Source organism: Triticum dicoccoides, chromosome 2B (assembly GCF_002162155.2).
Source record: "Triticum dicoccoides isolate Atlit2015 ecotype Zavitan chromosome 2B, WEW_v2.0, whole genome shotgun sequence".
Classification (NCBI taxonomy): Eukaryota; Viridiplantae; Streptophyta; class Magnoliopsida; order Poales; family Poaceae; genus Triticum; species Triticum dicoccoides.
Window position 1 is genome coordinate 747,565,712 of NC_041383.1, and position 11,467 is coordinate 747,577,178.

General features: G+C 48.1%; 1 pseudogene; it reads right to left on the reverse strand.

The window, feature by feature from the left end:
• The window catches only part of LOC119361310, a 5,200-nt pseudogene extending 4,586 nt beyond the window's left edge, over positions 1-614 (reverse strand).
• Between the last annotated feature and the right edge of the window lie 10,853 nt (positions 615-11,467).

An 11,467-nucleotide genomic window follows, 5' to 3' on the forward strand; every position in this document is an offset into this window, starting at 1 on the left:
AGCCGGCGTCCCTCAACCCTAGCCCATCCACCCCCTACTTCTCTGCGCCGCAACTCGAGCCCATCCGCCAGCAACAGCCGACGTCCGTGCACAAGGCGTCCCGGGTTTTCCCGTTGCACAGCGTGGAGCATGTGCTGACATACTCGCGACCCCCATCGCTGACTACGATGAAGTAGCCGATGAAGTTCCATCCGATGGCCACAAAGACGTTGTGCTCGGTGGACACCGCGAGCTGCGCGCCGTTCCGGCAGGCCGCCGTACCATGAGTAGTTGTAGTCGATAGATCTCCTCGCGCCGACGACACTGTTTGTGGAAAGTGGTCGGAATGCGACAACCTTGGTCTGGACAAGCACCGTGCCGTCCGCCAGGGAGATGGCGTCCACCTCCACGCCGTCGCCCAGGAGCAGCTTCGACGGACGGCGCGTCTCGTCGCAGGTGAGGTTGAAGCCCTTGCGAAAGCAGCCTTGCCGGAAGCCGAAAGGGTAGGGGACGGAGACGTTGCCGCAGGCCTCCGGGCAGCCAGACAAGGCTACTGGGCCATCGGCGACGGCTGTTGCCACGAGGAGGAGCTCAAGTGCCAACACCGTTGCGACGACGAGCTTTGCTTGTGACATGCAGCGAGATACAGGCTTGCCGGAAGCTGCATGAGCATGCAACATGCTGCTGGGCAAGCTTGGCTTGGGTGCTAGCTAGAGGAAATGGTGATACTCGTATTACTAGTAGTCGACCTCCTCTGCAATTTGTAGAGAAAAAGCTTTTGTGTTCGGTCTTCTCAGTTGGCTTCAACGCCGACCAGGTACAGTAGTGCACGAATATAGACTAATCAATCTAAGCATGTTGCATGTCAAGTACTAGTAGCTGAGTTAGTATTTGGTACCGTCCTCATCCTACAGTATTTCGCTAAACTTGAGCTCAAACACAAACATGTCTCTTTGGTGCTGCAAGTGCAAGGAAAAGTCCATGACGTACTAGAAAGGAAGCGGAAATGGGTGTGGCATACAATCGGTGATGTGACAGTCTTGTGTCTTATGTGGAAAACTCAAACTCGTGTCAAACTTGGCTACTGTTGGTCAGGTCAGTGGTCACACCGTGCCATGAACACACTCTATCCACCCAACCCGGATGGGGATGGCAGGTTGAAGCCCTCTCGGAAGCATCCTCCACGAAGATCTCCAGGCAACCAGAACCATGCAATGGCAATTTTAGCGAGGACGACCGGGAGAAAAAGAAGAAGATTACCTCGCTGCAGCTCGGCTCCCACCTCAGGCGCCATCGACCCCACGCTCGGCCGGAACGCACTTGACTTGAGCATTTCATCCAACACGTCGCCTGCACGGTCGGGAACTCAAAATCGAACCAACGAACTATCTATTCACAGGAAATTATTGACTCTTTGACGAGTTTCTCACTGTTGATTCCGATCCCCATCGACTTCAATCAACAGCGAGCAACAAGCCACCGATCACCTCGGGAAGAAATTACAAGCGGTGGACTGCCCTGCGCTGCGACCGCAAGAGTGCACGACCGCCTGGCTGCCGGTATCCTGCGTACCCGCAGCCCTCGCAGCACCCGCCGCCAGGCGCCGTGCTGCCGAGCAGATCCCCATCCCCGAGCCAGCGACCAGCGCAGCCGGCCAACCGCCGCGCTAGCATATGGATGTTGTGCTGATCGCCGATCCATTTTTCTCTGCCAGGCGCTGCTCTTTCTTTCCCTTTTCGGGTCCCGATATTCACCACACGTGTGGCATATTAGACATGTGCATACATCATGTGTGATCGTGTGTGGACAAACAATAGAATTGTTCACACGTGTGGGCGCGACTATTTTGTGCCACACGTCCAATAAGTCCTCATCCGCGTGTATGACACGAAGAAAATCTATCCAAGGATTACGAGTCGACGAGTCGTTGAGTCGTTCCGAGGTTGAGACTCATAGACTAATCGGACTAGTCTTAGACTAGTGCTAGACTAGTCGACAAAGTATTGTAGTAGTCAACTACTAATACCTAGTAGCAGTATGTAGTAAACCGTACAGCACATTACAGTATATACAATAAAACCAGTAGTGCTAGCCAACGCTCGCCAGGCCCAGCCCAGTGCAGCTCAGCACGCCACCCCCACCTGGCCCATTTGGGCCCAAGTAGCCAGCCTACTTAGCCTACTTCCCATCCCAGCCTCTGTAACCCTAGCTCCCGATCGATCCCGTCGCCGCCGCCTGCGCCATCAGGCACAAAAGCGCGCGCGCGACCCGCGCCTCCGCCGCCGGCGAGCCCGCCGACCACCGCCGTGCATCCTCTCTCTCTCTCTCTCTCGTCACAGGGCCACACGCGCCTACGGGGCACGGCCATGGCCGCCGCCCGAGCACGAGTTCCGGCCGGCTGCCGCGCCTTGCTTCACCATCCGCCGTTCCGGCGGCGGGTCAGTGGGTGCTGGCGGTGGCCTCGTCCAGGCGGCTCGTTCTCATAGCTCGCTCTCCAAATTTCCCCTCCCAAATTTGAGTCGAGCGACTCAGACAACAGGACTAGTCCAGACTAGTCGTAGACTAGTCTCTTGACCGCTCGACTCATCGAATTAGTCTACACGAGATTCGCAGTCGACACCACAGTTGCGACTCATAGACTAGTCCATCGACTAGTCTCGACTAGTCCTTCGACTCGTAATCAGTGAATCTATCACACGTCCTCGCGCATCTAAGTTAGTTACCCGCGGGATGACAACTCTAGTTACTACAGGGGATGGCAACTCTAGTTATCCAGGATGGCAACTGTAGTTGTAAAAGCATGACAATCCTCTCTGTTTTGGCTAACTATAGTTACCCGTGGGATAACACTTTAGTTACCGAAGATAGTTGTCATGTGTGTTTACCTAGTTTCCACGTGTGGTTCAACCATAGTTGCCGTTTATGGTTAATCGTAGTTGTCATGTGTGTTTACTTGGTTGTCATGTGCGCGCAACTGCGGTTGCCATCTAGCAACGAATCGTAGTTGCCATGTGTGTTTACGTAGTTGGCACGTGCGCGCACTGCAGTTGCCATCTAGCAATGTACGAGTGATGTGTGGGCGAAGAGTAGTTCGCGCACACGCGGTGGACTAGATGATGACTGTGTGGGCAGAAATCGGTTCTCGCCCACACGGTGCAGTTGGCAACCGCGCCTTATGGGTCGTGTGGACGAACTCTTCATCGCCCACACACACGATGATGTCTATGTGGCACAGAAATTCCAACGAATACCTTTAAGATTCGTGCAAAATAGAATCAATATGGATAGACGCGTGTGGGTGAAATGCAAACTGCCACACGGTGTGCACGTTTCCCTTTTCTTTTCATTCAGAATAACTCCCAGGTGGTCTTCGGCTGCTAAAAGCCCACGCCAACTTAGGGCATGTAAACCAATCTTTCCTTTATACTCTCTCTGTTCCTAAATATTTGTCTTTTGGAGATCTCAAATGGACTATCACATACGGATGTATATAGACATATTTTAGAGTTTAGATTCACTCATTTTGCTCTGTATGTAGTCATTTGTTAAAATCTTTAGAAAGACAAATATTTAGAAACGAAGGGAGTAGTTGCTAAGCTGACTAGATTTCTGAATTAAAATGCTAAGCAGACTGGATTTCAGGATACACTGAAAATAGTTGTTCGATCATTTCAAGCAACATGCACATATCGATAGCAAAGACACGAGCATGTTCTTTCCAACAAAGAAGAAAAGCAAATTTTGAGCATTGAAAACAACAATTTCCATGTATACTGATTAAATTTTGTGGTGTGATTAAGAGACATTAAATAAGATTAACAGTGGTTTACATTTACATCAACTTGATATTCAAATTTTCAGTGGGTGGAGTTAAAAAGTTTTCACACGGACAACATTTTTATCTTTTTTTTTTGCGGGGTGACAACATTTTTATCTATTCAAATAATTTGTAGAAGCTACGTGAATATTTCATATGTTGAATATAAAATCAGAACACATTACAATATAGCTAATTACTATTGTAAATGTAACTTCAAAATGTTACTTGGGCCCATCTGAAGCTTGGGAAAGCCTGTACCTGGTGCACAATGTTTTCGAAAAGGAAACATAAAAAAAGAGAAAAGACAAAAAATAAAGAAATTGAATAAAAAACATTGAAACTGGATACAAAACCGGATCGAGCAGAAGACCACAGTAGAATTGGATCTTGAGAAAAATCACAAAAACTAGGAAAACATGTCGTATTCGGCCGGGTCACATGGGAATGATTGCAGTTGCAGACGAGCGCTTCTTATCGCTCACAATAGGCAATATGTATCCTTTGCATGCTAGGCGCTCCAAGAAATAAAGTTCAAACGGGTAGGTCAAATGTTGTGCGACAAATTTGTTCCGTTTTCTTAGAACAACGACTTAGCGGTATTGATTTCGTGAAGAAAAAAAATACATACTAAAATAGCCAAAACAGCTACCAACAAGAGAGTTTCCTAATAAAATCAATCGTTTAATATCATTGTTGCCAAAACTACAAAAGAGCCGCCCACCCGAAAAAGCAAGAATCTATAATCGTTGGACACACCATGATCAAAAACACACTTCTTCCAAAGGCATGTCGTTAGAGTGATACTTTGTAGCTAGACTGACAAAAAGAAGACCAAAAACATGAAAGACAAACACTAAGAATTACTAGTTCCATGATGGGAATGATGGGTCCCTGTAATTTTATTCCCTATGCCGACACTTCTAGCACCGGCACGCTGATACACAGGGCACACATCTCACAAGTGAGAAACATAACTGTATGACGGCGGTGCGCCTTTGCCTCGTCAGTGCTTGTAGTCGTCGCTAGGTGGTCCATAGACCTGGTTGTAATTTTTATTACTTCTTATATTCTTTGTATTGCCATGATTAATGAATAGATTGAAAATTTCTCTCGCAAAAAAAAAAACTGTGTGTCACACATTGATATGTCGCTCCCACCACCTCCTCGGAGCCGAATCAGCTAACCGGTGCGATAGGAACCATCGGTGGAGATTGGAACACGATCGCTTGATTTGAATACGATGGGTCCATTTACACAAATGCCAAAAGGAATCAAATATGCGGCCATGGCTAAACAAGGTCGGCGTGGTGGCCAGATGGTGAGGCGTTATAATATTTTTCTTCTGAGAAGATATGCGGGCATGGCTAAACAAGGTCGGCGTGGTGGCTAGATGGTGAGGCGTTATAAAAGAGGGTAATGCATAGGGTCTTCGAGTTGTAGCATGAGAAGGTGGTTGAGAATGGGCCAATATAATGGAAGAGGACACAATGGAGTCCCCCCCCCCCCTCCCCCACACTCGACTATTAGAAATGTACTGATGATTGTATTTTCAAAGTTCTAATTTATATTATGTTGTTTGACAATATAATGCACACATATTTTTTTTCAAAATTTGAAACTTTCTAAACTTTGACCAAGTTTATAGAAAAAATATATCTATATCTATGATACTAAACATCTCTGTAAAAATATGTCTCTTGGTATATAAAATGATATTTCCTCTATCTCATAATATAGAGTATTTAATCAAAAACTATCACAATTAGTGGAACCATGCCCCAAACTACCACTTTATGAATTTGTGCTGAAAACTACCACTTTTTAGCTAATCTATGACTAAAAACTACCATGTCTATAAATCAACCGATTCGTCCATTTTAAACACGTGCATGACAGGAGCTGGCTTCTTTCGCGCGGAGGAGACCCCACACGGCAGCATCACCTTCTCTCTCCCCCCCTCTCTCTCTGACATTTCAACCAACACCTTACCAGCACACCGGCGATAGCTCTTTGGACTGCAACACACCGGCGTGCTGCTGCTACCTAGCGCGCGACCTGGCCGCGACGAGTCACCGGCTCCGTTACTCACGTGCTTGTGTTAGTGGTGGTAGTCTAGATGCTGAGCGCCGCGGGGGCGGTGGTCGGTGATGGCCTCGGGAGAGCCATGGGGCGGCGCAAGCAGGAGGACGCTGGGAGGCGGCGGAGCTGGATGGAGCGCGGGGCAAGGAGGAGGCCACCGACGACGCACTCGACAGCGAGGGCCAGCAGCATCAGCGGCAGGAGGAAGGCGGTGGTGGCAGACGGTAAGGGAGGCAAGCAGCTCGGCCCTGGCGTCAGGCAGGGGTCGTGGAGGATATGCAAGAGGACTGCGGGCGAGGTCGGGAGGAGGCGCTTGGGGCCGGCCATGGCAGGCGGTGGATGGAGCAGAGGCCGAGGCGCCATGGCAGGCGGTGGACAGAGCAGAGGCCGAGGGCGCCATGGCAGGGGGAGCTCACGCACGGGAGAAGAAGAATGAGATGTGGGCCCCAACATGTCATAATCAAGTTTAGTTCTTGCTAATCAGTCATTAAGTCGATGTGGTAGTTTTTAGTCATACATTAGTGAAAAATGGCAGTTTTCCGCACAAATTTGTAAAGTACTAGTTTGTAGACGCGGTTCCACGAATTGTGGTAGTTTTTTGTTAAATAATCCATAATATAAGAGCGTTTTTTATACTAGTGTAGTGTAAAAATCCCATAATATTTGAGCGTTTTTACACTAGTGAAGTGTAAAAAACACTCTTATATTATGGACGGAGGGAGTATTATTTACTCCTGTAATTGAAGTTATTTTTCTCCAGCAAACCTAGCCAAAGTTTAGGAAGCTCAACATTCAAAAAATCTATATGCACTAAAGTATAAGGTATAAAAATATGTTGCATGTTAGGTTTTGTAAGTACCTTGGCATCCATCGGCGATGTATGGATTGCCCTCGTATCCTTTCGAGCAGTTGCACCGCGGCCGCTGGTTTTCATCGTCGTTGTAGACCACGATGCTGTTCGCGCTTATGCATCTCCCGGGATCAGTCGGCAAGCCATCCGGCAGCCGGAACATGTCCTTGTCACGTTTCATATCCAGCGACCATTCCAACACCGTCGGAACCACCGTCGAATCGGCGATCCTCTGCGGCTCCGCCGAGTAATCCAGCTGCAGCACGAGCCCCTTCTCGCCGAACCAGTCCCGATCGGCAATGAACACCGCTCCATACCTGGAGGAATCGTTGGGTCTCACTCTGATCTGGGCCAGATCATTGATCTGGATGCCGTAGGACGAGAATCCCGGCCGCGGGACGGGCGTCTGGCAGCAGCCGACGCCGGAGCACGAGGCGTCGCTCACCCGCCCAGGGCCGTGCGCCTCCGAGCAGTACGCGGCGCACACGCTGACGAAGCGGCCCGCGTCGTCGACGAGGCTGGCCACGAGGTTGCATCCCAAGGCCACGAACCGGTTGCGCTTCGCGGACACTGTCAGGCGGCCGGCGGCTCTCAGGCCGCCGGCGGACCACGTGCGGTTGAACTTCTCGGGGTTCTCGCTCAGCGAGAAGTTGACCATCCTGGTGTTGATCCGCAGGGTGCCATCCAGAGAGACGGCGACCACTTGCACCCATGCAGCGTCGTTATCGCCGGCGAACAGCCTCGGCGGCTGGGTCGTGTCGTCGCAGGTGAGGTTGAAGCCCTCGCGGAAGCAACCCTGCCCGATGCCGAATGGGTACGGGACGGTCACGTTGCCGCAAGCTTCGCGGCAGCCAGGCAAGGCTACCGGGGGCGCGGCTAGTGTTGTGGCTGCTATGAGATGAAGCGCCAGTGGTGCAATCATGGCGCCGATCTTTGCTCTTGTGGAAGGAGTAGATGGAGCCAGCATCATCTTTGCTGCTGCAGATCTTGCTCAGGTGAGCAGTCTGGTACTCAGGTGGTGTAAGCGACCGCACTCTTTGGCACTTGGCAGAACGGAAAGTGTGCACCAAAGGAAGGGGCAGGAATGTCGCATGCTGATTATTTACCCCTTTTCATGTGGAAACGTTGCATATCTGATTTGCCTTTAGCAATAACGGGTCTTCCTGGGCTATCGGAAAGTCTGGATGTAAGAGTCACACCAGACGAAATGTTTACATTCTCAGCCTAGATATTTCGTACTGCTACTTGACTGTGGCCGCCCCGGATGTCAAAAGTAAGTAGATATGCACTGCGGACCTTAAGCAAGAAATCTCAAATTCTCATTAGTTAGCTAGGTGTTTATAATTTCCAGAAGAGGCAGCAGTTTATAATTTCGATCGGTCAAGTGAAAATGACATCTCATTAGGTTTTCTTGGATTGTATGTATTCACAACAATATTATTATTTTTACCTTCTTAATGACATTGTTTTCAAAGATATCAAATGTTGTTTCCAAATAATATTATTACATGTGTCATCTACAGTATTATTATATTTAGATCTATGCTAGGTCAATATCTTCACTTCACTGAAACTTCTTGTTCAGGCTCCGGTTCATTCTCGCAGTCCGACACCCAGTGGGACGGGGCAGTAGGTTGTAGTATATCTGGCCATCCGTCGGGCCGATCTGGGCCTGACCAAGCTCGAGCTCGGCCCGGTCTGGCCGTTGAGCCTACTTTTCAGGCCCAAGCCCGAGCTCAGCCCAGCCCGGCCGTTGGGCCTACTTTTCAGGCCCAAGCCCGGCCCATCAGTGAAAAAGCTCGCTGGACCTCGGGCCGGGCCCCTTCCCTAAAACACAAAATACACAAGGCCAGGCCCAGCCCGACGTGCTCTTTGGGCTCAAAACTCAGTCCCAGGTCCGACCCATGGGCAGGACCGAGCCGGGCCAGGTCTGGTTTTTTGGGCCGGGTATCCCATGGCAAAGTATAGGTTGTAGCATGTCCAACTTGACTTACAGGAAGCTAACACTAATTAATAGAAAAACGACTTTACGTGAGCCCCATTAGTCCCGGTTTGGAAACCGACCGGTACTAATGTGACCATTAGTGCCGTTTCAATGGCTAGGGGGCAGGAATCATTAGTCCCGGTTCGTGTTTAACCTCTAGTACCAGTTCGTGACACGAAACGGGACTAAAGGAGTGGTGACAGGCTGGTGGCAGGCCGGGGCTCCATGAGCACATTTAGTCCCGGTTCGTGTCACAAACCGGTAATAGAGGTGCACCTTTAGTCCCGGTTCGTATAACCAACCGGGACTAAATGTGCCTCTATATAAACCCCTCGTCAAGTCCGAGCCCATTTCTATCTGTTGTACACTTTCATTCCACTCCTCTGTTCTTCCCCTCATGCTGGAGCTCACCTCTATTTTTGCTAAAATTTATCAAGATTTGAAGGCACCCCATCCATCCAAGTGTTCACAAAGGTTAGCAACTTTGTCCTTTCATCTCTCATTGCTAGATTAGCTCTTGCAATGCTCTATAAGTATAGTGATTTGTGAGTTTTAGTTTGGAAGTAATTATAGGTGGTAGTTTATTTGATTTATATGCAATTTGAGCTCAAATTAACTTCTTAGTTTGCATATGTAGGTGTGGTTTACTTAGTGCCTTCCCGTTCTCGTCCTAACCGCCGTCGATCGCCCGCACTGTCTCATTGCCGGCACCACATTGGTGAGCATGTTGTTATTATCCTTTTTATAAAAAAAATCATGTTTGTGTTATTTAGATAGTTACTTGTATAATTTTCTTACCCGTGCGTTGTTTGTTATACATAATGGCATGGTTTTGATATCCGTCCCCGTCGGCCCTCGTTCGGTTTATGATTCAGATGTGGTATATTCTCTTTTATAACTATTTGTGGCATTTCGTGTTTATGACAAATTATGCCCATCAAGTTGACATAGATATTTTTTATCTAGGAGATATGTGAACCGGAAATTGCAACCGACCCTCTTGTCGAGAAGTTAAATTTAGTTGAATAAGAAAACGAGTATTTGAAAGAAAAATTGAAAGGAATTCAAGAAAAGAAGATGACACTGGAGTTGTATGTTGCCGATGTCGTCTATGATCACAAGATCAAGATGGATGCAATGCGCTTGAAGATTAGAAAGATTAGAAAATATGCCATTGATAGTGAGACTTGGTATCATTATGCTGTTGCGTCAATTATTACCTTAGTTGCGATCTTGATCGCATTTGTTGTTGCATTTCAATGATTTAGCCAGAGAGTTTGTATGTTGTTTTATGAGAATAAGTGTGTATGAACTTGTATTAATTTGGTCTTTTCGGTGTTGTGTAATGAAGATGCACCGGCAATGGATGTACGATGATCGATGCTCTCCCCAGTTTATTAATGGAGTGCATACTTTTCTGCTTGCGGCTGAGGCAAACAAGCGGGCGGATGGTTTTATGTGTTGTCCATGTGTTGTCTGTAAGAATGATCACAATTACTCTAAGTCAAGAACAATTCACGTCCACCCATTTGAGTCCGATTTCATGTCCGTCTATAACTGTTGGACCAAGCACGAAGAAAGAGGGGTCCTAATGGAAGAGAATGAAGAAGAAGAGGATGACAACAACTATCCTGGCCATGGGTTCCTTGAACACGATGGTACAACAATGGGGGAAGAAGCTGAGCCGGCAATACGGGAAGAAGCTGAAGAAGAGGCATCAGATGAGCCTGCTGATGATCTTGGTCGGGCCATTGCCGATGCAAAGAGAAACTGCGCAAGTGAAAAGGAGAAGCTGAAATTGCAAAGATGACAAGAAAAAACTGGACGCCACACTGGAATTGCTGCAATGGAAGGCAGAGAATGGTGTATCTGACAAGGGATTTGAAAAGTTGCTGATAATATTAAGGAAGATGCTTCCAAAGGACAACAAATTGCCCGATAGCACGTACAAAGCAAAGAAGGCTGTATGCCCTCTAGGATAGAGGTGCAGAAGATACATGCATGCCCTAATGACTGCATCCTCTACCGGGGTGAGTACGAGGATTTGAATGCATGCCCGATATGCAGTGCATTGCGCTATAAGATCAGCCGCGATGACCCTGGTGTTGTTGAGGGCGAACGCCCCACGAAGAAGATTCATGTGCTCCTATAATACCACGGTTAAAATGTTTGTTTCGAAACAAAGAGCATGCCAAGTTGATGCGATGGCACAAATAAGACCGTAAGAAAGACGGGAAGTTGAGAGTACCTGCTGACGAGTCGCAGTGGAGAAAAATCGAGAGAAAGTGGGAGGAATTTGTAGGTGACGCAAGGAACATATGGTTTGGTTTAAGTGCAGATGGCATTAATCCTTTTGGGGAGCAGAGCAGCAGTCATAGCACCTGGCATGTGACTCTATGTATATGTAACCTTCCTCCTTGGTTGTGCATAAAGCAGAAGTTCATTATGATGCCAGTGCTCATCCAAGGCCCTAAGCAATCCGGCAACGACAATGATGTCTACATAAGGCCATTAGTTGAAGAACTCTTACAGCTGTGGAATGAAAAAGGTGTATGTGCGTGGGATGAGCACAAACAAGAGGAAATTGACCTACATGCGTTGCTATTTGTAACCATCAACGATTGGCCTGCTCTCAGTAACTTTTCAGGACAAACAAACAAGGGATACCACGCATGCACGCACTATTTAGATGATACCGGTAGTATATATTGGATAAATGTAAGAATACTCCCCTACAACCGAACTAATGCCACAC